Here is a 26,397-nt window from a genome sequence, read left to right as displayed (position 1 = left end):
TCCATGTGTTTGTATTTTTCAAAGATCTTTTCCTGTAATTGATATCTAGTCTCTTGGCGTTGTGGTCGGAAAAGATACTTGATACAATTTCAGTTTTCTTAAATTTACCAAGGCTTGATTTGTGACCCAAGATATGATCTATCCTGGAGAATGTTCCATGAGCACTTGAGAAAAATGTGTATTCTGTTTGTTTTTTGGATGGAGTGTCCTATAAATATCAATTAAGTCCATCTTGTTTAATGTATCATTTAAAGCTTGTGTTTCCTTATTTATTTTCATTTTGGATGATCTGTCCATGGGTGAAAGTGGGGTGTTAAAGTCCCCTACTATGAATGTGTTACTGTTGATCTCCCCTTTTATGGTTGTTAGTATTTGCCTTATGTATTGAGGTGCTCCTATGTTGGGTGCATAAATATTTACAATTGTTGTATCTTCTTCTTGGATCGATCCCTTGATCATTATGTAGTGTCCTTCTTTGTCCCTTTTAATAGTCCTTATTTTAAAGTCTATTTTGTCTGATATGAGAATTGCTACTCCAGCTTTCTTTTGGTTTCCATTTGCATGGAATATCTTTTTCCATCCCCTTACTTTCAGTCTGTATGTGTCTCTAGTTCTGAAGTGGGTCTCTTGTAGACAGCATATGTAAGGGTCTTGTTTTTGTATCCATTCAGCCAATCTGTGTCTTTTGGTGGGAGCATTTAGTCCATTTACATTTAAGGTAATTATCGATATGTATGTTCCTATTTCCATTTTATATATTGTTTTGGGTTCGCTACTATAGGTCATTTCCTTCTCTTGTGTTTCGTGTCTACAGAAGTTCCTTTAGCATTTGTTGTAAAGCTGGTTTGGTGGTGCTGAACTCTCTCAGCTTTTGCTTGTCTGTAAAGGTTTTAATTTCTCCATCAAATGTGAATGAGATCCTTGCTGGGTAGAGTAGTCTTGGTTGCAGGCTATTCTCCTTCATCACTTTCAGTATGTCCTGCCACTCCCTTCTGGCTTGTAGGGTTTCTGCTGAGAGATCAGCTGTTAACCTTATGGGGATTCCCTTGTGTGTTATTTGTTGTTTTTCCCTTGCTGCTTTTAATATGCTTTCTTTGTATTTAATTTTTGACAGTTTGATTAATATGTGTCTTGGCGTGTGTTTCTCCTTGTATTTATCCTGTATGGGACCCTCTGTGCTTCCTGGACTTGATTAACTATTTCCTTTCCCATATTAGGGAAGTTTTCAACTATAATCTCTTCAAATATTTTCTCAGTCCCTTCTTTCTTTCTTCTTCTTCTGGAACCCCTATAATTCGAATGTTGGTGCGTTTCATGTTGTCCCAGAGGTCTCTGAGACTGTCCTCAGTTCTTTTCATTCTTTTTTCTTTATTCTGCTCTGCAGTAGTTATTTCCACTACTTTATCTTCCAGGTCACTTATCCGTTCTTCTGCCTCAGTTATTCTGCTATTGATCCTATCTAGAGAGATTTTAATTTCATTTATTGCAGTGTTCATCGTTGCTTGTTTCATCTTAGTTCTTGTAGGTCCTTGTTAACTGTTTCTTGCATTTTGTCCATTCTACTTCCAAGATTTCGGATCATCCTTACTATCATTATTCTGAATTCTTTTTCAGGTAGATTGCCTATTTCCCTCTTCATTTGTTAGGTCTGGTGGGTTTTTATCTTGCTCCTTCATCTGCTGTGTGTTTTTCTGTCTTCTCATTTTGCTTATCTTACTGTGTTTGGGGTCTCCTTTTTGCAGGCTGCAGGTTCGTAGTTCCCGTTGTTTTGATGTCTGTCTCCAGTGGCTAAGGTTGTTTCAGTGGGTTGTGTAGGCTTCCTGGTGGAGGGGACTAGTGCCTGTGTTGTGCTGGATGAGGCTGGATCTTGTCTCTCTAGTGGGCAGGTTCACGTCTGGTGGTGTGTTTTGGGGTGTCTGTGGCCTTATTATGATTTTAGGCAGCCTCTCTGCTAATGGGTGGGGTTGTGTTCCTGTTTTGCTAGTTGTTTGGCATAGGTTGTCCAGCACTGTGGCTTGCTGGTCGTTGAGTGAAGCTGGGTGCTGGTGTTAAGATGGAGGTCTCTGGTTATTTCCACCGTTAATATTATGTGGAGCTGGGAGGTCTCTTGTTGACCAGTGTCCTGAAGTTGGCTCTCCTACCTCAGAGGCAGAGCCCTGACTCCTGGCTGGAGCACCAAGAGCCTTTCACCCACACAGCTCAGAATAAAAGGGAGAAAAAAGTAGGGAGAATTAGTAGAAGTATGAGTAAAGAAAGAAGGAAAGGAGGAAAGGAAGGAAGGAAGAAAGAAGCAAAGAAGGAAAGAAAGGAGGGAGGGAGGGAGGGAGGGAGGAAGGAAGGAAGGAGGGAAAGAAGGAAAAAAGACCAGAAAGAAAGATGATACAGTAAAAATAAAATAAAGTATAATATAGTTATTGAATTAAAAAATATTTAGAAAAAAAAAAAAAAGGGACGGATAGAACCTTAGGACAAATGTTGGAAGCAAAGCTATACAGAGAAAATCTTACACAGAAGCATACACATACACCTTCACAAAAGAGGTAAAGGGGGAAAAATCATAAATCCTGCTCCCTGAGACCACCTCCTCAATTTGGGGTGATTCGTTGTCTAAAGGAGGGAAGGAAGGAAGGAAAGAAAGAAAGAACGAAGGTAAAGTATAATAAAGTTATTACAATTAAACTTAATTATTAAGAAAAAGAATTTTTAAAAAAAGTCATGGACGGATAGAGCCCTAGGACAAATGGTGGAAGCAAGAGTATACAGACAGGATCTCACACAGAAGCATACACGTACACATTCACAAAAAGAGGAAAAGGGAAAAAAATCATAGATCTCGCTCCTAAATTCCACCTCTTCAATTTGGGATCATTCCTTGTCTATTCAGGTATTCCACAGATGCAGGGTATATCAAGTTGATTGTGGAGCTTTAATCCGCTGCTTCTGTGGTTGCTGGGAGAGATTTCCCTTTCTCTTCTTTGTTCTCACAGCTCACAGGAGCTCAGCTTTGGATTTGGCCCTGCCTCTGCGTGTAGGTCGCTGGAGGGCGTCTGTTTTTTCGCTCAGACAGGACGGGGTTAAAGGAGCCGCTGATTCGGGGCCTCCGGCTCACTCAGGCCGGGGGTTGGGGGATGGGGGTAGGAGGGGCACTACGTGCGGGGCGGGCCTGCGGCTGCAGAGGCAGCGTGACGTTGCGGCAGAGGCCGGCGTGATGTTGCACCAGCCTGAGACCCGCCGTGCGTACTCCCGGGGAAGTTGTCCCTGGATCCCGGGAACCTAGCAGTGGCGGGCTGCACAGGCTCCGCGGAAGAGGGGTGTGGAGAGTGACCTGTGCTCGCACACAGGCCCCTTGGTGGCGGCAGCAGCAGCCTTAGCGTCTCCCGCCCGTCTCTGGGGTCCGCGGTTTTTAGCCGCGGCTCGCGCCCGTCTCGGGGGCTCGCGCCCTCAGCCGCGGCTCGCGCCCGTCTCTGGGGTTTGCGCTTTCAGCCGCGGCTCGCGCCCGTCTCGGGGGCTCGCGCCCTCAGCCGCGGCTCGCGCCCGTCTCTGGGGTTCGCGCTTTTAGCCGCGGCTCGCGCCCGTCTCTGGAGTTCCTTTAAGCAGCGCTCTTAAACCCCTCTCCTCGCGCACCAGGAAACACAGAGGGAAGAAAAAGTCTCTTGCCTCTTCGGCCGGTGCAGGCTTTTCCCCGAACTCCCTCCCGGCTAGTCGTGGTGCACTAACCCCTTCAGGCTATGTTCAAGCCGCCAACCCCAGTCCTCTCCCTGAGCTCCGTCCAAAACCAAAACCCGAGCCTCAGCTCGCAGCCCCGCCCGCCCCGGCGGGTGAGCAGACAAGCCACTCGGGCTGGTGAGTGCCGGTCAGCACCGATCGTCTGTGCAGGAATCTCCCCGCTTTGCCCTCCGCACCCGTCGCTGTGCACTACTCCGCGGTCCCGAAGCTCCCCCCTCCGCCTCCCGCAGTCTCCGCCCGCGGAGGGGCTTCCTAGTGTGTGGAAACTTTTCCTCCTTCACAGCTCCCTCCCACTGGTGCAGGTGCCGTCCTTATTCTTTTGTCTCTGTTTTTTCTTTTGCCCTACCCAGTTACGTGGGGAGTTTCTTGCCTTTTGGGAGGTCTGAGGTCTTCTGCCAGCCTTCAGTAGGAGTTCTGTAGGGGTTGTTCCATGTGTGGATGTATTTCTGGTGTATCCGTGGGGAGGAAGGCGATCTCCGCGTCTTACTCTTCCGCCATCTTCCATGTAGCATCTTAATGCTTTCGCCTTAAAATCTATTTTGTGTAATGGAACATCTCTTATTTTGGGGTTAGTATTTGCAATGATGTGCTATTTCCATCCCTTATTTTAACCTTTCTATATTCATTTCATTTACGACTCTCAGAAGCAGCAGATAAATGGATTTTCAAACATTGTTTGGATTTTTAGTCAACACGATAGCCCTTGCATTTTAATAGGTTAGTTGAATATGTTTACATATTCAAACTGTTCATATTAAACAAACCTATATGTTTACATCTGCATTACTAATTTTTAAATTGTTTACCATGGTTTTCCTGTCAATTTTTTCTCTTTTCCAAACTTCTCTTTTTCCACTGATTGCTTTACTTCTCTTAACCCCCTGCCCTTTGTTGGTTTGATGGTTACAATATCTGTTTCTATTATTTTAAAGGTTGCTCGAAAAACATTAACTCATATCTTTAATTTTATATATTTTTTAACAAAGTCTAAAGTTCGGGGCTTTTGTACCCTACTTCCTTCCTCTAAACCACATGAAATCATCTTCATTGTTGATACTGCTTAGAATTTCACTTCTACCTCTGTTGAGGAGCTAGGAGAGAGGAAGAAAACTGGTGGTAGAGGGTAAGCCCCTGACACCAGGCATACTAATAATACTCATTCACATTTCTTTATTTTACACAATTAAAATCACTTTATTATATATTTTATTTTTTTAGAATATATGTTTATTGTGCAATATTTTCAAACAATACAGAAAAGTAGAAGGGGAAAGTAAAAGTTACCCAAAATACCTCTACCTTGCAAGGACTACATCTGGGTAACCATTCACTCATGTATCTCTACATGCATATGTACCTTTTCATAAATGGATTTATTTATTCACTTTTTAAATCAAATGACTGGTTTCATTGAACTCTGAGTTTTGCTTACCTCTCTTTCTCTAATATACACATCTTATGTAGCCAATATATTAACAGCTTACCTACATATCCCATCCTAGCTTTTTCCTTGTTCATTTAATCACAGATTAAAAAGGTGAAAGAAAGAAAGAAAGAAAGAAAGAAGAAAGAAAAAAAGAAAAAGAAGAAAAAAGGAAAGAAAGAAAGAAAAAAGGAAAGAAAGAAAGAAAAGGAGAGAGGGAGGGAGGGAGGAAGGAAGGGAGGAGAGGAGAAAGAAAGAGAAAGAGAAGATGGACAAGCAGATAAATATATAAAACTTCAGTCATTGTTTATTTTATAAAACTAGGATTATATTACTTACACTTTCTGAAGTTTGCTTTTCCCACCTTATAATTCATCATGTAAATCCTCTGCAGTCAGCTCCAATAGACTTAACTCATTCTTTGTAGACTTTTATTATGGAAATTTTCATGCATACACAAAAGGAATGAGAAAAGTATAATGAACTCTCACATATCTATCACCGAGCTTCAACGATGATCAATATTTACATTTTGCCAATCTTGTTTCATTAATCCTGCCTGTGGTAGGCAGAATAATGGCCCCCCAAAGATGTTCACATTCTATCCTCTGAGAATATCTTACCTTACAAGGCAAAAGGGATTTTGCTGGTGTGATTAAGTACTCTGAAATGAGGAGATTTTCCTGAATTATCTAGGTGGGCCTAACCTAATCATGTGAATCCTTAAAATTGAGAATCTTTCTTGACTGTAGCTAGAGAAGGAGATGTAAACGGGGAAGAATGACCAGAGAAGTGCAACTTTGCTGGCTTTAAGATAGAGGCAGAGGGCCTCGAACCAGGGCCTCTAGAAGGTGGAAAAGGCAAGGAAACAGATTCTCCCCTAGAACCTCCAGAAAGAAACAGTCCTGCCAGCACCTGGCCTTCAGCCTCGTGAGAACTACGTCAGACTGTTAATCTACAGAAGTGCAAGATAATAATTGTGTGGGGATTTTTTTGGCTACTAGGTCTGTGACAATTTGTATGGCAACAATAAAAACCTAATACACCTCCCTTTTCTCTTCCTCTCTTCCTCCCTCCCTCCCTCCTTCCCTCTTTCCTTCCATTCTTCCTTTCTTTCTAGTGAGGGTTGCAGTATTTTTTAGCAAATTTCAAATATCATCATGTTTTACCTATAAAGAGTTTACCATATATTTTTAACAGATGAGGATTTAACAAAAAATCACAATACCTAATCCATCTTACAAAACAAACAAGTGTTGAGTATCATCCAATAATAATCTATGTGCAGATTTTCTTTTCTGTCTTTAAAAAAAGTCTTCCTTTATACTTGGCTTGTTTAATCAGGTTCTAAAGAAGGTCCTTAAGTTACATGTCATTGATATTTCTCTTAAGTCACTTTTAATTCATAATATTTTCCTCTTCTTCCCTTTTAAACGGGCCATTTTTTGAGTAAAGAACTGACTTGCATCACTCCCACTGACATTTCATTAGTTAAAGCAAGTCATGTGGCCAAGCCTTATGCTAATGGGGTGGAGAAGTATAATGCTCTTACGAGGAGGGGGAGCAAATAATACAAACTACCACTGTCACTCTCTGATGTAACAAAGAGAGCAGCAACCTTGGTGGGTCAGTTCTGGGGTGTCCTGAGAGTTGTTCCTGGAAACTCAACCTAGACCCTGCTCCTCTAGCCCTCCCAAGGATTGTGTACCTACCTCATCTCCCACATAACTCACTTTCTCCTCAAATTAACTGTAATTGAACTCTGCAGCCACATTACAGATGCCTCACGGTTTATTCATTCCACATGGATAAATAATCATTTTGTTTCCAGGTTTTTTAGAAAAAAAAATGCAACTAAATATAATGTTATAACAAAATCCTTTAAAATATATATTCGAATGCTGTATCTTTACTCCTATGGGATAGCTTTTTAAGTGTGGGATTATAAAGCCAGAGAATATAGATCTTTTTCATTATAATAGCTATTTCCATATTTATTTATAAAAAAAGCTAAAATAATGATTCCAACTTTCTTCCTATATATTTACCAGGGGTATGTAATTTGACTCCATAATATTTTGCCATATGATCGGTGACAAATATTATTTCTTAGGTCCTTTAATTTGCATGTCTCTGACCACTAGTGAAGCTAGGCATTTTTCTTTTTTTACATATTTATTGAGGTATAAATTACATACCATAACATTTACCTATTAGAAAGGTACAATTGAATGATTTTTAGTAAATTTATAGAGTTGTACAACAAACACCATAATCTAATTTTAAAACATTTTCCTCTCTCCAAAAACTTTCCTCATGCCTGTTTGCAATTAATTTCTGCTCCTACCTAGCCCAGCTCCAGGCAACCACTGATCTGCTGTTGCTTTAGGTTTTGCCTTTGATGGCTTTTTGTATAAATGGAATCATATAATGTATAGCCTTTTGTGTATGGCTTCTTTCACTTAGCATGTACTCAAGGTTCACCTGTGTTGTGGTATCCATAAACAGTATTTTCCTTTTTATTGCTAAATACTATTCCCTTGTCTGGATATACCACATACTATTTATCCATTCACCAGCTGATGTACACTTGGATTGTTTCTACTTTGGGCTATTGTAAAAATGCTGCTATGAAAATATGTGTATAAGTCTTTGTGTGGACATATATTTGCATTTCTCTTGGTTAGATAGCTAAGTGGAATTGCAGATAGGATAAATTTATGTTTAACATTTTTAAAAGTGCCAAACTTTTCCAAAGTGGCTGTACCCATTTATTTTTCCACCAGCAATGCATGAGGGTCTGTCTCTCCACAACTTTTGATTTAGAGCCATTCTGGCGGGTGGGTAATGATATCCCGTCGTGGTTTTAAATTGCACTTTCGTAATGATTAACGATGTTGAGCGCCTTTTCACATGCTCATTAGCCATTCGTATATTTCCTTTGGTGAAATGTCTACTCAAATCTTTTGCCTGTTTTTAAGTTGGGTTGCTTACCTTCTTATTATTGAGTTATAAGACTTCTTCACATATTTTAATATAAATCATTTATATATATATATATATATATATATATACACACATATATATAATTTACAAATATTTCTCCCAGCTGTGATTAAGCTCCTGGTGCTCATGCCCCATCCACCCTGGTAGAATCACTTGGGCAACCAAATTTAGATGGAGGGAAATAATGAACAATAAGAACAGTCCCAGACAAGATGCCAGTCCCCCCCGTTCATACCTGAAGCTCAGCAGGTTTTCCACGAATAAACACTTCTCAATATGTTGTTTGCCGCTGGTCAATTTCAAGACTTCTGAAATGGTTGTTTGGGCAGTTTTACCCAATATTTTAATTGTTTTTTGAGGAGAGGATTCACCAATCCCTTCACTCCAACCTGGAAGTTACTAGGCAACCATTTTTATGTATATGATGGTTTGGAATTGTCAACAGTCCCAGCAAGTGTCAAGGCTGTGTTCTATTTTCTCAAATTGGGACTGGGTCCTGCACGGATCCCTGAACCACTCACAGTGGCCAGGGGAATGCAACGCTGTGATTGGCCAGGCCTGAGTGCCCTGCCCACCCCCAGAGTCTGGGAGGGAATGAATTCCCACAGCGCTTAGCCTGAGTGTGGAGAGGGCTGGTCCTATAAGAGTGAGTTGGGGTAATTTTTCCTTGAAAGGTGTCATGATGCTAGGTGGCAAAAACAGTCACCGTTCACTACAGGCTCCCTTCAGAGCTGTAATTCCTGGAGTGAAGCAGTTACCTCACAGGCTAGGGACCAACACCTCCAACGTCTACCAGGTCCATAGAGACCCTGCTTGACCAGTCAGCCTTGCTGAGTTCTGAATGATCCAGACAGACATAGCCTCCCACGATTCAGGCACAGAAATCTGGCTTCAGACGAGAGCAGATTTCAGTGCCTTCTAAGCTTTCCTCCAGCCGGAAGCCTCAGAACCTAGAGTTCTAAATTTCTCTTTTGCTTTATATTTCTTCTCGTGTTTCCTTGTGCCTTTTTTTTTTTCTTTTTTTTTTTTTTTGCAGTACGCGGGCCTCTCACCGCCGCGGCCTCTCCCGTTGCGGAGCACAGGCTTCGGACGCGCAGGCCCAGCGGCCACGGCCCATGGGCCCAGCCGCTCCGCGGCACGCGGGATCCTCCCGGACCGAGGCACGAACCCGCACCCCCTGCATCGGCAGGCGGACTCTCAACCACTGTGCCACCAGGGAAGCCCCTCCTTGTGCCTTCTTTTCAACAATGCTCTATTTAAACATCCTTTACCTTTCCATCCTAAAAAACTTCCCAGTTCTCTTGTTTGTGTCTGACGTTCTCTGCCGCTCTGTCTCCCTCTCTTTTTCCATTATCAACATCTATTTATCGAACACCCACAGCAGTCAGGTAGTGTGCACAGCAACGTGGGTGCAAAAACAAAGATCTGTTAGCTAGAATCCCTTGCCTCAAGTTTTACAATGTCTTTGCCCGGAAGAGCCTATCATTCATGGCGAAGCTTAATGCAAAAGTATAACATGTAAGTGCACATGAGGGATGCTGTCAGCGCAGCTTCTGCATTCTCCCAAGCCTGGCATTGCAGACAGACAGCTTAGCTGAAAGCATCTGTAACTACAAGAAGGAATCTAAGCATCAGGATACATTCCTCTTCCCAGGGCTTGAAATTCCTCCCTTCATCTATTAACACTTCTGAAAAATGCCTGTAACTCGAGAATCACTAGGATGCTGGATGCCAGGCATTTAGAATGGAAGATGAATTCATTCCAAAAGGTAGGTTGCTTCTTAAGATGGACAGTATCAACTTAAATGCAAGACGGCAGTTTTGATGTGGTCGGGGAGGGATTCTGGAGCAGTGATCCATATTGGGGAGGGGGGCTTGCACGGGGCTCCCCGAGGGCATCGTGCGCTTGTGATGCAGGATAAGGTGGGTACAGAGGAAGGATGAGGACCCAGAGGGGGAGGGAACCTCCAAGTGTTGATTCCACACTTCTGTGCCAAGGACCACTCAGAATTCCATCCACCTATTATCCCTTGGTTAAGTTTCTTCCTCTTTTCTTTTCCTTTCCCACTCAACTGCCAGTTGGTGGGCAGTAGTTTAGATGTGATTTAGAGCTCAGTGACCTAGACAAGGCATTTTGACTTTTGTTGAAGTTTAAAAATTGCACAATCCCTGTGATCACTGGTTGCTAATGTCACAGGCTGGTAAGTAGCTATAAAGGAAAGCAAAATCTTCCATTCCATCATGGGCTCCTTGCCATCATAGTGAATTATCACAAGAGCAATCCAAGGGCAGAAACACCCCTTTTGGAAGGGGAAAATGGAAAGGATTATTCATGCTATGGAAATTTTGAGAGACTGAAAAAATAGACCCTGGAAAAGGGGAGGGGGGGAATCACACAGTAAGAAGGGAAAAAACACTATCTCACCTTTGAGTGCGAAATTATTTTACCTTCGTTAAGACTCCAATCCCATGAAAACTATAAATATAGCATCCTGATTATTTAGGAGAAAAACACTAATTTTCAAGTTTGTGCTATTTCTAGTGATTCCAATCTGCTGTGCAGGAAGTGTGAGAGTGCTGGTAATTAAGGAGCACTATGTTAGGCGATGATAACACACCACCTCTGGATCCCAGCTCGTGGTACCTTGTAAGTGTGACAAAATCAGATTTGGTACTGCTAAAATGTCAGAGCTACACGTTAGCAATTCTCTTATTTCAATACAATTCAGGGGTGCTTAACTTCGCACTGCAATCCTTGTGTCAGTGTTCCTTGTCATAAATAGTGCGAATTCAAGATAATTATTGCAAGGAAATATAAAAAAGCCACAAGCTGAAATCATTTACAGATCACCTCTCCCCCGGCTTCTGGTCACTGACCTGCATAAATTGCACAATTCATAGTCAAGAGAATGAGGAGAGTTGATGGATCGCCTCATGGCCTTTGAGAGTGTGAAACGTCAGAAAATGAATTGTCTTCCCACCCACCCATCCCTAGACCCCTGTGATGACTCCCTAGCAGACACCCAAGCCTCAACCTGGTTGTATTTCCTTATTCTTCCTCTTCTCATACCAATCTCACTAAATCCTGTCAAGTTTACCTACTTCTCCAATCCCAGGTTCTGTTTCAGATCTTCCCCATTTTTGAAGTCACCTCCTATGTCCAGGTCTGAGCCCTCCACCTGGCTGCCTGCGTGAGGTATCCAAACTGGCAAATCTGACTGTGCCTTGCTTGAAAACCCCGCAGTGGTCCCCTCTACCCCTAAGCTGAGGTTCTAGATCTTTGGCATGCCTACATGGTGCTCGGTGATCTGCTCTGCCTATCCCTCTGACCAGATGTCCCCCACCCCTGCTACCTGCTCCTTGTACTTACTGCCCAAACCAGAAATACCAAACCATGGAGGGTTCCACACACCCCATACTGCTCGAGCTGCACCCTTTTGTTCACGCCAGCCTTATCCACCACCTTCACCTAGACAGCTACACTCATCCTTTAAGACTTTACAGAAGGCATCTCCTCCAGAAAGTCTTCCCTGAGCTCACGAAGAGGAATCAATATGCTTTCTCAGATCAGAGTTTCCCATCCCTCTATCTGTCCCATCATATTGTTTACCTTTCCTTCAGCGCTGATGGCTGGGAGGTCCCTCAGGACAGGGACTGGTTCTCATTCATCTTTCTACACCCAGCACAGAACAGCAGCCCAGGGATGTTGTAGGCATTTCCTGAAATTTGAATCTGATTGTGGGTTTAATTAAGTTATTGGTAAAAATTGTACAAATTCAGATTCTGTAAGGGGGGGGAGATCACTTGTTTCAATCCCTGCAATTCCTGTATTAAAGGAGCGTGACTGGATTTAAGCATTTATTCAAATAGGTCATAAAATTATAAAATCATGGACTATGTATTTATCCATCTATAATATACATTGTTCTATGTTCTAGAACTTACATAAAAGTCTCATTCTTTATGTTTTGAGATATATATTGCTTTTTTCACTCAATAATGCATTTTTTAGATTTTACATTGAAAATCTAGCTCATTCATTTTCATTGCTGTGATATATTCCATTGTATGACTATATCATGACATATATGTTCATGATTGTTATATTTTCTTGCTAGATTATTTGACCGATATGTAGGGCTTCTTTTTACCTCTAATAATACTTTCTCCATTAATTTCAATTTTCTCTTATACTGGAAATTTTCTCTTATACTTTCTTTCCTTTGATTTGTGTCTGTAGGTATAGCTTGCCCCTCTCTTTATTTGCAAATTTTCACTATGAATTTGTATTACGGATGTTTTAATGAAAAACAAAAGGCTTGATTTTTATTATTTGTAATCAATCCATTGTTTTTTCTTTTGACAGGTGATTTTAAACGTATGAATGCTGATATATTTAGATTTAGTTATTACCAGGTAATTTTTTTATTTACTTGTTTCTTTCAATTTCCTTTCTTGACTTTCTTGCCTTCTATTAAATTAATAAAATTTTCTTTATTTTTTCCTTTCTCCTCTTAACTGGTTTAAAAGCTATACACTATATTTTACTCTATAGTTGTTTACTTTTAATTTTTTAATAAAAAATTTATTGAGATACAATTCATATACAATTCACTCATTCAAAATGTACAATTCAGTGGCTTATAATATATCCATGGAGTTGTGCAACCATCACCTTAACATCCCAATATACTTTAGACCATTTCATCACCCCAAAAAGGAACCCATACACATTAGCAGCCACTCCCCATTTCCCCCAGACGCCTCCCTCCCAACCCCAAGCCACCCCAATCTACTTTCTTTTTAAAAATTTTTTATTTATATTTTTGGCTACGTTGGGTCTTCGTTGCTGTGCACAGGCTTTCTCTAGTTGCGGCGAGTGGGGGCTACTCTTCATTGCAGTATGCGGGCTTCTCATTGCGGTGGCTTCTCTTGTTATGGCGCACGGGCTCTAGGCATGTAGGTTTCAGTAGCTGTGGCACGCAGACTCCGTTGTTGTGGCTAGGGAGCTCTAGAGCGCAGGCTCAGTAGTTGTGGTGCACGGGCTTAGTTGCTCTGCAGCATGTGGGACCTTTCTGGATCAGAGCTTGAACCCGTGTCCCCTGCAGTGACAGGCGGATTCCTAACCACTGCACTACCAGGGAAGTCCCCCGATCTATTTTCTGTCTCTATGGATTTGCCTGTCCTGGACATTTCTTATAAATGGGATCACACAATACGTGGTCTTTTGCGACTGGCTTCTTTTCTTAGTGTAATGTTTTCAAGGTTCACTGATGCTATAGCGTGTCAACACTTCATTCCTTTTTATTGCCAGGTAATATTTCATTGTATGGATATGTCCCATTTTATTTATTCCTTGATCCACCAAATATTTGAATTGTTTCCACTTTGGGGCCATTATGAGTAATGTTGCTATAAACATTCAGGTACAAGTTATTGGGCAGACATATGCTTTTATTTCTGGGGTATTTCTAGAAGAGGAATTTCTAGATCATGTGGTAAGTCTATATTTACCCTGTTGAGGAACGGCTGGACTGTTTTCCAAAGTGGTATTTTACATTCCCACTAACGTTGTATGAGGGCTCCAATTTTTCTACATTCTCACAATATTAGTTATCTGATTTTTGATTCTAGGCGTCCTAGTGGTTATGAAGTGGTATCTCATTGTGGGTTTGATTTACATGTTCCTGATGGCTAACGTTGTAGAGCATCTTTTCAAGTGCTTTTGGCCACTTGTATATCTTCTTTGGACAAATGTCTATTCAGATCCTTTGCCCATTTTAAATTGGGTTATTTCTCTTTATATTATTGAATGGTAGGAGTTCGTTATATACTCTAGATACAAGTCCTTTATCATATATATAACTGGCCAAAAATAATCCCCCTGGCTGTGGGTTGTCTTTTCATTTTCTTGATGGTGCCCTTTGCAGAACAAAGGTTTTTAAGTTTCATGTTTTTCAATTTTTCTCTTCTGTTGCTTAGGCTTTTTGGTGTCATATAAGAAACTATTGCCTAATTCAAGGTCACGAAGATTGATACCTATGTTTTCTTCTTTTAATTTTTAAGATGCATACTTCAGTATGCCACCATTTCCTTTATTCTTTTTTTCTGAAAACCTACTTAACACACTTGAATGTCTCTTAGCTGATTTTTTAATTTTAATCTTCTTATGCTATATTCCAAATTAATTCATGTCTACTACCTTCCCGTTTTTCGAATTCCAATCTAAATTTGATTCCTGTTTTAATTTTAGTATTCCATGTGTCTATTTTTCCAGGATTTCAAATTGTTCTTTTTCATATCCACTGGTCCTGTTTCATTTGGCCTATTTAATTTCATGAATGTCTATTTTATTCATGGAGGTCATTTCTTTATCTCTTTCAGGATCCTAAATATGCCTTTTTAAAAGTAATTTTCACGTTGTCATTTTTATTTCATCTGGAGTCGATTCATCTCACAATTGTCCACCTTCCTTAGCATTAGATTTTTCTCTTAGGTTTGGGAATTTTTATGTACAAGCTCACCTGGAGTAGGGAGGTTTATTTTTTTCAACGTCTGTCTCTGAGCTCAAGACACATAATAATTGCTCACAGTCCCCCTCCAATGGTGATATTTTGGGTATTTTCAAACAGTCAGGCAGCAAATGTCAGCTTGGCTGGGACCTCCCTGTGCCTGCATCCCTGGGCCTCACCTCCAGTGCAAGGTAGTTTTCATCAGCCGTTGTTCCAAGCAGCAGGACTTTATATATTGTTTCTTTTCTTCTAAATGACAAGAAGACCCAGGCTCAGAGACATTGTGAAACCAACTCAAGGTCACAAAGCTGAGAAGTTGTGAGAGTGGGATTTAAACTTAATTCTCTGACTGCAAATCCCAGTGTGCTCTGTGGCTCTGAAGGAGGGTGAGAGCAAGTCATCTTCACATAGCCCTGGGGTCCCAATCAGAGAAACACTCATGGCCCCAGGAAACAGAGGCCTGCCCCTGAGGGTGCTTTCACAGAAATATTCCTTAGTTTGAATGAATCACCTACAAACTGGTTGCTACTCCCTTGAGCAGCTTGGTGTGCCCAGAAGGAGACTTTGGAGTGAGTGGGTGAGTGACACGAGTTCCAGTCCCAACTCTGCCACTTACTTTCAGGGTAACTTAGATTATGTTACACCTCTGAGCCTATGCCCTTAGCTGTGAAGTAGGGACAGTAACGCTTATCTGCAGGTCGTAAGAAGGATTCTGCAAGCAGGCTCACAGAGTGGTACTCAGTCATGGTGATTCACGTTTCCCTTTCTGTGGACGTAGTCAGTTTCGCATAGGGCCCTGAGTATTGCTGGGAGCGCACTTCTTTTCCTCCTATCCCTAGAATCTGAAAAAAGCACATGCCTGGAAAATCCAAGGCACAGCACGTTAGACTTTAACACACTCCCTGCTATGAGATACATTCCCCTACTCATCAGGACCATGGGGTGAGTAGGAGGGGATAGTGAAACCAAGCAGGACCCTGTGGGGCTCCTGGGCATGGAAGCCTTTCTGAGTCTCCCATTTCTTGTTTGTAGGAAAAAGGTTTCAGCCTCCATGACCTTCCCTGAGCTCCAAAGGGCAGATTCAAACAGTTGCTAATCAGGGAAGGGAGGGGATGCAGAGACAACAGAGGAACAGCCAAGAAACAACAGTGCAGCCTTGGGGCAGGTCCTGGTTCTGCCTCAAGGGACACACAGAACAATGTCTTTGAGCTCTTTACAGAGCAAACCCCCCCCCCCCAAATGGAAGATGCAGCATTCTTCATTCAGAGAAGACCACCTGAGGCCAAATTAAAGGAAACAGAGAAGCTCATCAAGAGATTACCTGAGGCCAACATTCAGATGCAGAGTTGAGAATGGACCTGAGGACACGGGGAGGGGGAAGGGTAAGCTGGGACAAAGTGAGAGAGCGTCGTGGACATATATACACTGCCAAACATAAAATAGATAGCTAGTGGGAAGCAGCTGCCTCGCACAGGGAGATCAGCTCAGTGATTTGTGACCACCTAGAGGGGTGGGATAGGGAGGGTTGGAGGGAGACAGAGATGCAAGAGGGAGGGGATATGGGGATATATGTATACAAATAGCGGATTCACTTTGTTATACAGCAGAAACTAACACACCATTGTAAAGAATTATACTCCAATAAAGACGTTAAAAAAAAAAAGAGATTACCTGAGACCAGATTAAAGGAGTGCAGGCCCTTCACACACCCTAATCTTATCAGCAACCCCACCCTTGAACCATTGCTATAAAACTCCTCACCAAATCCTCCCAAGTTGGGACACACACAGTTTTTGAGGCAGGTGTGCTCTGTGTCCCCCTTTGCTTGGCAAAACAATAAATGTATTTTTTTCTACTTCACCCAAAACTCTGTCTCCGAGATTTGATTCGGCACTGGTGAATTTTGGCATCAGTAGCAGAGGAAGGCAAGACCCATGAAGGCCCCCATTCTAGTCCTCATGAGAGAACATTTTCCCTTGATAACCTGGAATAGAACAGAGCCTCTGGGAGGCAATAATTCTGGGTGACAACTCCATAGGCTGGTACAGACTATGAAGCAAGTCTCAAGACGATGCTTTTGTTTCCAAGAAAATAGGAGTAAATCAGAGACTTGGGATTTTCCCTGAATAATGCATTTGAGCTTCCATTTTGAACAAGCTTCAACACCAAAACCCCCTTAAAATAAGACTTATGCCTCGGGTGAGGCAAATACTTCTTAGATATTCCCCAAAGCACAGTCCATAAGAGGAAAAAAAATTAATTGGACTTCATCAAGACAAAAACTTCTGACATTGTTAATAAAATGAAAAGAAGCAAAGACTGGGAGAAAATATTTGCAAACCATGTATCTGATAAAAGACATGTATCTGTAATATATAAAGTAAGAAGAAAATAAACAATACAACTTTTTTAAAGGGACAAAAGGTTTTAACAGGCACTTCACAAAAAGCTATACGAGTAGCTAAAAAAAACACATGAAAGTGAACTCAACAGCATTTGTCATTGAGGAAATGCATATAAAAAACACAATGAAATATTACCACACATCTATTAAAATGAATAAGCGGAATAGATTCACTATGGCAAGTATTGGTAAGGAACTAGAAGTTTCATACACTGCTGCTGGGAATGTAAATAGAAGAATGATTTGGGAAAACGTTTTGGAAAGAAGTCAGACTTAACTTACTGTGTGACCCAGCCATTGGACTCTTGGGGATTTATCCAAAAGGAAAGAAAGCATGTGCTCCTACAGTGTTCATAGTAGCTTTATTTGTAATAGCCTCAAACTAGAAATGACCCCGAAGCCCATCAACAGGTGAAGGGATAACAAATTACGGTGTATCCATACAATGGAATACCACTGAGCAATAAAACAGAATGAACTTTTGATTCATGCAATATGGAAGACTCTCAAAATAGTTTTTGCTGAGTGCGAGAAGCCATACAAAAAAAAAGAGTGCATACTGTATGACTCCATTGACATAAAACTCTAGTAAATGTAAATGGATATGTAACGACAGAATGTAGACTAGTGGTTACCTGGAGCTGGGTGGGCAGGAGGGAGCAGAACAAAGCTTTTAGGGTTGATTGTGGTCGTGCTTTCATGGGTGTGTACATATGGCAGGACTTACCAATATTTTACACTTTAAATATATGCAGTTTATTGTACGTCAATTATATCTCACTAAAGCCCTCAGGAGAAGGAAAAAGGAGGAGGACAAGGAGTCTTGTGTTCAGTGATTCTCAGCTGTTGACCAGTCCTTCCAAGACACTAGCAAAAATCCCAATATATGGGAATATTTTCTCAAATATGGAAATTCTTACTGGAAACTCAAGATCGCATAGGGTCTTTCAGGGTCTTTATACGTTTTTGAAAATTGATGGTTAGAAAGTGGTTTTTTACATGGAACTGTTACCCCATCTTTTGGAGTTTTTGATGGAACTTTTCGATTCAAGTCTCCCCTCCATCTTTTTCCAGTCCCGGTCATTTTCCTAGTCACCTTGCTATATGCATAGTAAGTGTGGAGTCTCAGCTTCCTGGTGGCTGTCATTGCAGACATGCCCTTTCTCACTCCAGGCTGCTCCCTTCAAGCCCCTGATGCTGAAATCTTGTCTCTGCCTGCCCGCTAAGCTTCTGGATACATTTGGCTTTTTATCTCTATTCTATCCTCTGTCCTCTAACCCATTTAGCCTGGTCACCCATGAGGTCCTCGGCAGTAGCTGTGGTCATCCAGAATTTAAACACTGACCAGATATACCTGGCACCTCTGTGTAGGGGCTGAGGGCAGAATTGTGGGGCTGTCGTTCAGATTCTCTTCAGCTGGATTTTTCTCTGACCTGCAGATAACATCTCAGTTTCCTTCAGCAAAGTGTAGACATTTCGCTTCCCCAGAGCATCTCCATGGAAACTTTCCTGACCCCCACCCCAGCCTGGGTTGGGTGCCCTTCTCTCCTCTAGGATCCCACATTTCCCTTTGTCATTCCACTTACTTGGTCTTCTTTGTATTTTCTTCTCTTTCCCCAATTCATATCCCTTTCCCAAACTGGGAAACTCTGGAGAAAAGGAATTTGTATCTTAAACATCTCCATATTCTCAGAACACAGCGTAGATCTAGGCACATAGGAGACAAACTGGCAAACTCTTCATTTAACTTAGAACAGCTATACAAGCAGAACCTGAGTTGATAGGTCATGGAGACTATCTGTTGGTTTCAGCTCCCATTACAAATGTGGTTCCTTGACTTTCGATTTTTATCAGTGTGGTTTGAAAGGAAGCATTGACCCTGTTCTCTGATAAACTTTAAAGAATGTCTAAGCCTTAAAGACATATAAACACTAAAGAAGAATCAATTTATTCTTCCCAGATGAACTCTAACCTGCTTCCCAAATATATTACTTTTCTTCATCCTATCCAGCAACCAGAAAGCTATGTTACTTACATTACTTACATTCCTTGAAAAGAGAGATGGCCAAGATTCGCATCCCAAGTCTCTGGACAATCTACTTCCCACATGTGCCCGATGGGTCCTCCAAGCAGAAGAGCAGAATGATCACACCAGGGAAGTTCCCTTCTGAAAAATGCTGCTCCCTAACTACTCTTCTGCCTGGGGAGTGGGCTAGAGAGTGGGAATCATCTGGGACCCCTCCTACCCCTCTGGTTTGAGGTCTATACCAGAGGCCCAACCAATCGGCCTGTTCCTGCCCGGATTCCCTCTGGTTCCTGCTTGGATAATGTCCACTGAGCAGGAGGCATTCTCAGACCTGTCTGACCAGTACCCCAAGAGGTGGACAATGGATGTTGTCCATCTTTCCTCCCTTCCATTTCTGGTCCTAACCCCTTTATCCCACCCTACCTCCCTGGGGGAGAAGGTGATGGTCTCTGATGGCCCTTGATCTTGATGGGTTTTGCTTAGACCTCAGCTCATCAGGAACAGAGCTGGGGGCAGAGATGAGGCCAACAATGGGAGGGTGACTACAGTTACACCTAAAGCAGGGTCACGGAGGAAACCTGAGAAATAGCAGCCCGAGCCCTTCCTATCACCACATTTTCTGCAGTGGTAACTCAGATAGAAAGCAAAAATGACAGTCTGCGTGGGAGTAGCCCTGATGCTGAAACCTGAAGAGGAGCTGACACAGGTTTGAGGTTTCAGGTTCCAAGGGACCGGATGGTGGTCAACTTCTGTTCCATGGGACCTGTTTCAATCACTTGGAGGATGTAGGATCCAGTGACAAAGGCATCCTTTCTGGCCAAATCTGGGGTGAAGACATCTGACCACCCAGCAGGATGAACAGGCCCAAGACAATGAGCTGTGAGCTGTGAGCTCCCAAAGGCACAGAGAGAGCAGCCACTGCTCTCAGCACTGAGAGAAAACCACAGTCCTTCACATCCTCCTCCTTACACTCCAATCCTCCCCAGATGCAAGACCCTCAGCCTGACCTGCTCATGTGCTAGAGGGACCCACGCCCACAGACATCGATGCAGAGTGAACGAATACAAGTCAAGAGCATGAGGAGGGACCAGGAAAAAAGCTAGACCTCTTCTCAAGGAGGAGGTTTAGTGAAAGAAACAGAAGAAAAATTAAAGTTCATAGCAACTGCAGAAAGCTGTACAACTAGAAAATAAAAAAGGAATTTGGGGGAAAAAATGTTTTTTGACCACGTGGCATATGGAATCTTAGTTTCCCGGCCAGGGATCAAACCCATGCCCTCTGTAGTGGAAGCTCAGAGTCTTAACCACTGGACCACCAGGGAAGTCCCTGGGTAAAATTTTTAAAAATCTGAATTGAAAAATGCACTTGCAGAACTAAGAAATAGAATTGATTCAACTGAAAACTGAATGGGTAATATGAAACATCAAGTAGAAGAACAGTCTTACTACACAAGACCAGAAAATCCAAAGAAAAACGAGTGAAAAGAATAAGAGACATGGTGGATAGATCCAGGAGACCTAAGATGCAAAATGCACAGTTTCAGAAAGAGATAAATGAACAGACCTAGGAGAAGCAAAAATGTTTAAAAAAAAAAAAAAGGAAAAACTCTGAGTTGAAAAAGACATAAATTTTTAAACAGGAATAATGAAAAAAAGGATATACATTTGAGAAAATTTCTAAACTTTGAGGATAAAGAGATTTGTTTACAGGCTTCCAAATATGGCAAGAAGCTTCAACTGCAAGAGAATCAGAGCACAACAGATTTCTCATCTGCAACTTTGGACACTAGAAGACAGTGGAACAATATATATTTAGCTTTTCAAGAAAAGTATTGTGATCCAAGAATCTTACGCTGTCCAATAAAATATTCATACAGGAAGAGAAAGATTGTTTTTCAGCTCAAGAAGACTCATAATGAATGCCACCCAAGTATATTTCTAAGTAAATTACTTAAGGGAGTACTCTAAGTTTTTAAAAAATTAGAAAAAAATCTCGGCATAAAATATTCAAAGAGTAGGAATTAGTAAAAAAAAAAAAAAAAGTTAAGTCCCCATTCTGTTCCTGGATAGAGTGGTGAGCAAGACACAGCCCTGTCCTTCAGAAACTCCTATTCAGGTACTCAGTATTGTGAAGATTTGGTGGAGTGATCTGGAGGACAAGGAACTGACATGCTGGCTCTGTTTGGCAGAGTTGGGGATGGCATTTGAGTTGAGAACTGAATGTAAGGAGGAGGCAACCTTGCATACTTATAGAAGAAGAGCATTCTGAGCAGAAGAAACACAGTCTCTGTGAAGAAAATAACCATGGCATGTTCTGCTCATTCAGAAAGAATGGGTGGCTGGCCATCGGGTACATGGACCGCAAGGGAGGAAGAGAAGGTCAGGGAGGAAGTTAGCAAAGACCACCACCAACTCACTGAAATCTAGGTTCTTCTTATTCCAGGACACTCTGTTAGATCAATCCTCCAGTCTCCCGAAAAAGTGTGTGTGATCACGAGAGTTTCCAGCAAGCACGATATGAACAGAAGTGCTATTCGATTCTGCCTCATAAAATCCACCCATATGCACTGCTCCCTGCTTTTCTCCCTCCTCCACCTAGTTTGAAAATGACCCCTGGGGTGACTTTGAAAGAGAAACACAAGTTGAAGACGACAGCAGCCTGTATTCCTGAACTTTACCAATCAGTGCTGGTATGTGGGCAAGAAACAAACATCTCCATGGTTTGCGCCATTGTTGAGTATTGGATAAATTTGTTTTAGCAGTTGGCACACTGTGACCACCACAGGCATTCAGGACCTTGTGGGACCGTAGTACAGGGTTTAATCTTCTCTCCAAGTGTAATGAGAAGGGCCAGAGATATAATGGGACTGGGAAGGGGAAGAAGTTCAGTAAGAAAGTGACACAATCAAATTTAGATTCTTGGTTCTAAGGGCAGGGATCAATCAAGAGGACATTGCCATAGTCTTGGAGAGAGACCACTGTGGCTTGGAGTGGAGCTTTAGAAATTGAGATGCCATGATGTGATTCAATTAAGAGAAATTTTGGAGCTAAAGTTGATAATTTGGATGCAGGATATGTGAGAAAGAGGAATAAGGGATGATTCCTGAGTTTGAGGTAATTTACAGAGATGTGGACAATTACAGTAGAAAGAAAATTTGAGGAATGGGAAACTCAGATTTCTGTTTTTTCCTGTTAAATCTGAGATGTCTATTAGACATCCAAGTGATGTGTGAGATATATGAATCTTGCGTTTCACACAGTAAATGAGAAACTTCAGTGTCTGTTTTTCTGAAGCCTGTGACTGGGACCTCTTAGGGGAGACTGTTGGTAGAAAAGAGTCTGGCATTTAGAATTCTGGTTGGCAAGGAGGAGCTGGCAGTGAAGACTGAGGAGTGCTACTGAGGTAGGAGAAAGTCTTGCAAAGTGCAGATTCATAGGAACATGGTGAGATTTTTCCCAGCAATGTTCGGCTGCACTGGTATAAGCGAGGAATAAGCAGATCATCGGTTTTAAGCGATTCAGGCTTTTTCCAATCAAGTACTTAAGCAGAATGTATAAGTTTCCTAGGGCTGCTGTAACAATACGGTGGCTTAAAGCAACAGAAATTTATTCTTTCACAGTTCCAGAGTCTAGAGGTATGAAATCAAGGTGTGGGCAAGGTTGCATCCTTCTGGAAGCCCTGAAGGAAAATTCACTCTATGCCTCTAACCTAGTTTATGGCAGCTACCTGCAATCCTTGGCAATTCTCGGTTTTCTTTGGCTTGTAGACACATCACTCCAATTTCTACCCCCATCTCCTAACTCTGTGTCTTTCTGTGTCTGTTTCCTCTTCTCTTGTAAATGGCATCTGTCATTTGATTTAGAACCTATCTTCATCCAGGATGATCTCATCTCAAGATCCTTAATTACATCGGCAAAGATCCCTTTTTCCAAATAAGGTCACATTTAAAGATTCCAAGTGGTTGTTCCTTTGCAGGGGGCCACTAGTCAACTCACTATAAGGTGCAAAGGTCAAGTGAATTAAAAGAATTTGCAAGGGGGCTATAGGGCTGGATCATGGAATCCAAGCTGGATGAGGAGGGAAAGAAGAATAGGAGACGGTCGTGCAGAGTAAAAGACTGGTGAGGTCAGAAAGGGAGAACCAGACAAGGGAGCTGGGGAGGTGGGGTGAAAGAGGGTGATGATATCACAATGGCAGAGAGAGTTCAGTTATTGATGATGACAGTCTGGGGAATGGGTACCTAAGGGAGTGACTGCGGTGGCATCTGAGAACCTTCCATTGGAGGAGAGGAGGGCATGGGACTCAGAGAATGTTGGCTGGGTCACCAATGTGGGTGATGAAGCCCTCAGACTGATGATGGGAGTAGAGAAGGGGGATCAGTAAGCCAGGTACCAAAAGCATCAATGAGTGAGGGACAGACAAGGGGTTAGGACAGCAACTAGGAGGACTGAGTAAGTAACAGTTATGACTAAATCAGAATAGATGAATGTAAGGGATTAAAAGATGTAGGATATTCTATCAAAATGAAAAAAACGAATCTAGGAATCAAAATTCCAAAGGATTCCAGGAAAACCCAGGAGTTGGTGGGGGGTGGGAAGCAGAGACAATGATGAAGGAAACACATTCTAAGAGCTTCATTTTGAAGAGGCATGTGCAGCTGGAATTGAATTGAATGCAACTACTAAAAAGTCTTCTCTTAGGAAATTGGGATGGTTAGTATATTGATAGAGAAGTACAGATTTGAATATACTCTTCAAAATATATGTAGATACCCAATGAAAAATGAAACATCTAGAAAGGCATCCAAATCACCAGAAGACAAAATAGTAACTGAAAAAAAGGTGTATCAATGAGGTAAAAATTGGTTAGGGGAAAAGAAAAACAAAACAGGAACAAAAAATATATAATAGCACAAAAAGAACACAATACGATAAAATAAGGCCAAACATGTCCTTTTTCAATTATGGTCAGTGTATTTAATGTCCCTGTTAAAAATAGTGATAAAAGATCATTAGGCAGTCATTAAAAACAATCATTGTGGTGATTATTTCATGGGTGGACAATTGTGCATTTTATATATGCATAGTTTATTGTAACTCAATTATACTTCAATAAAGCTGTTTTTTAAAAAACAACAAAAACTCTAAGATTGGATGTAAAAACAAATTCTAATTTTATGTTCTATGCATACATCTAAAAAAGGCAGAGGAATCTTGAAAAGAGGGGTGGCAAGTGCAAACAAATAGAAAATGGGGCTGGCAATATTTATATCAAATAAAGTGGATTTTGAGGCTAAAAGTATTGCAAAACAATATAGGTATATTTTAATGATAAAAGGTGAAATCCACAAAGATGCTCTACAGACAAAAAGCTTTAATGCACCAATAACATAACTTTAATATATATAAAGCACTGACTCCCAGAAATACAATGGAGCGGCAAATCCACAATCACATTAAGAAACTCTAATACACCTTAATACACTTCTCTCAGAACTTATAAAATCTAGTAGATAAATATGAAATAAATCTGTAGAGGACTTGAATAACAATTAACAAATGAGTTAATACACAAACAGACATGAAAATTATACTCAACAAATGGAAAATGTACATTCTTTTCAAACACCTTAGAACTTTGCTTATATATTAGGACACAAGGTAAACATCAGCTACTTACAAAACAAATAGAAATCATAAAATAATACTAGAAGATGTCAAGAAAAACTTAGCCCTTAAAAAGTAAACAAACAAAATTCCACTTGGAAATTTTGAAGCCTCTTTTCTCAATCATCTTGAATTAAAGAAGAAATCAAAACTGGAATTTTAATTAGAAAAAAATGAGAAAAATTACATGTTAAAAACTTATGGGGGGCCTTCCCTGGTGGTGCAGTGGTTGAGAGTCTGCCTGCCGATGCAGGGAACACGGGTTCGTGCCCCAGTCCGGGAAGCTCCCACATGCCGTCCAGCGGCTGGGCCCGTGAGCCATGGCCGCTGAGCCTGCGCATCCGGAGCCTGTGCTCCGCAACAGGAGAGGCCACAACAGTGAGAGGCCCGCGTACAGCCAAAAAAAAAAAAAAAAAAAACAGAAAAAAATCTTATGGGAATCAGCCAAATAGTGATATTTAGTAGAAAATGTGTAACCTTAATGTTATGTTTTAGGAAACAAGGAAATTTTAAAATAATGAATTAAACACCTAATTCAAGAAAATAAAAAGAACCCAGAATAAAATGAAACAAGATAGAAGGAAATACAATTAAAAATAGAAATTGTTGAAATAGAAAACAAAAAGAAAGCCCTGTGGTCAAAAATAATAAAATAAAAAGGTTGTTCTTGGGAAAAAGTTTCAGAAAATGGAGAGGTTATGCCCTTGACAACAGAAAAGGCAGTAAATCCATCAGGAATGACCAAAAAAAGATAAAATTGCAAATAAGAAGGTTTTAAAATGTTAAGACAATGCACTATAACTATTTAGAAAATCTAAAGGTGAATGATTTCTTAAGAAAATATTTTTCTTAAGAAAAATTCTTAAGAATCACCAAACCTGACTCAAAAAGTAGAAAACCTAAACAGTCCAAAAAAACAGAAAAAGTTGTCACCAAAGATATGTCTCTAAAAAAAGGCTTTTATGCAGAAGCAGAAATATAATGTTGTACATATGAAACTTATATTAGGTTATATATCAATGTTACCTCAGTAAAAACAAACGCAAACCCAGAATATTTCCTGTACTGTACCAAAAAAAAACCCAGCTCAGCACGTTTATAATTCACAGTGCAGTGGAGGCTGTTTATTAATCCTGGCTCTGCTACTTATTGGTTGTGTCACTTTAGTATGGTTGTCAGCTTTAGCAAACAAAACTACAGTACACCCAATTAAATTTGAATTTCAGACAAACAGCAAATAAATTTCCTGTATAAGGCTTCCCATTCGTACGTTGGAGCTTTTCCCACTTTAGATTCTGCCACCTGTGGCCTCGTTGAGGTGACTACACTCTTTCAGCCCGTCTCATGTAAAACAGGCATTTAAAGAAGATAGTAAATGTATATAAGGGCCTATCATACCTCGGGGACTATTCACTTCTTCTTCCACTGAAAGCACTGCTGTGGCAGCCAAGCCTTGGGTGGTTTTGCCTGCATAGGTTTTTCCCTGGGGTGAATTTTTATGTGCGCTCTTCCCTGGTGAGAAAAGATAATTAAGACAGAGAAACTTTGCCTGGTCTCTGCCTCTGTCTCCTTTGGTTGCACCATTTCCCTTGGTGACCAGCTCTCAGGAACCAGAAGAACACTGCCTGCTCCCC

Source organism: Phocoena sinus, chromosome 4 (assembly GCF_008692025.1).
Source record: "Phocoena sinus isolate mPhoSin1 chromosome 4, mPhoSin1.pri, whole genome shotgun sequence".
Lineage (NCBI taxonomy): Eukaryota > Metazoa > Chordata > Mammalia > Artiodactyla > Phocoenidae > Phocoena > Phocoena sinus.
The sequence above is the reverse complement of the archived record's forward strand: the minus strand, read 5'-3'. Positions refer to the sequence as shown.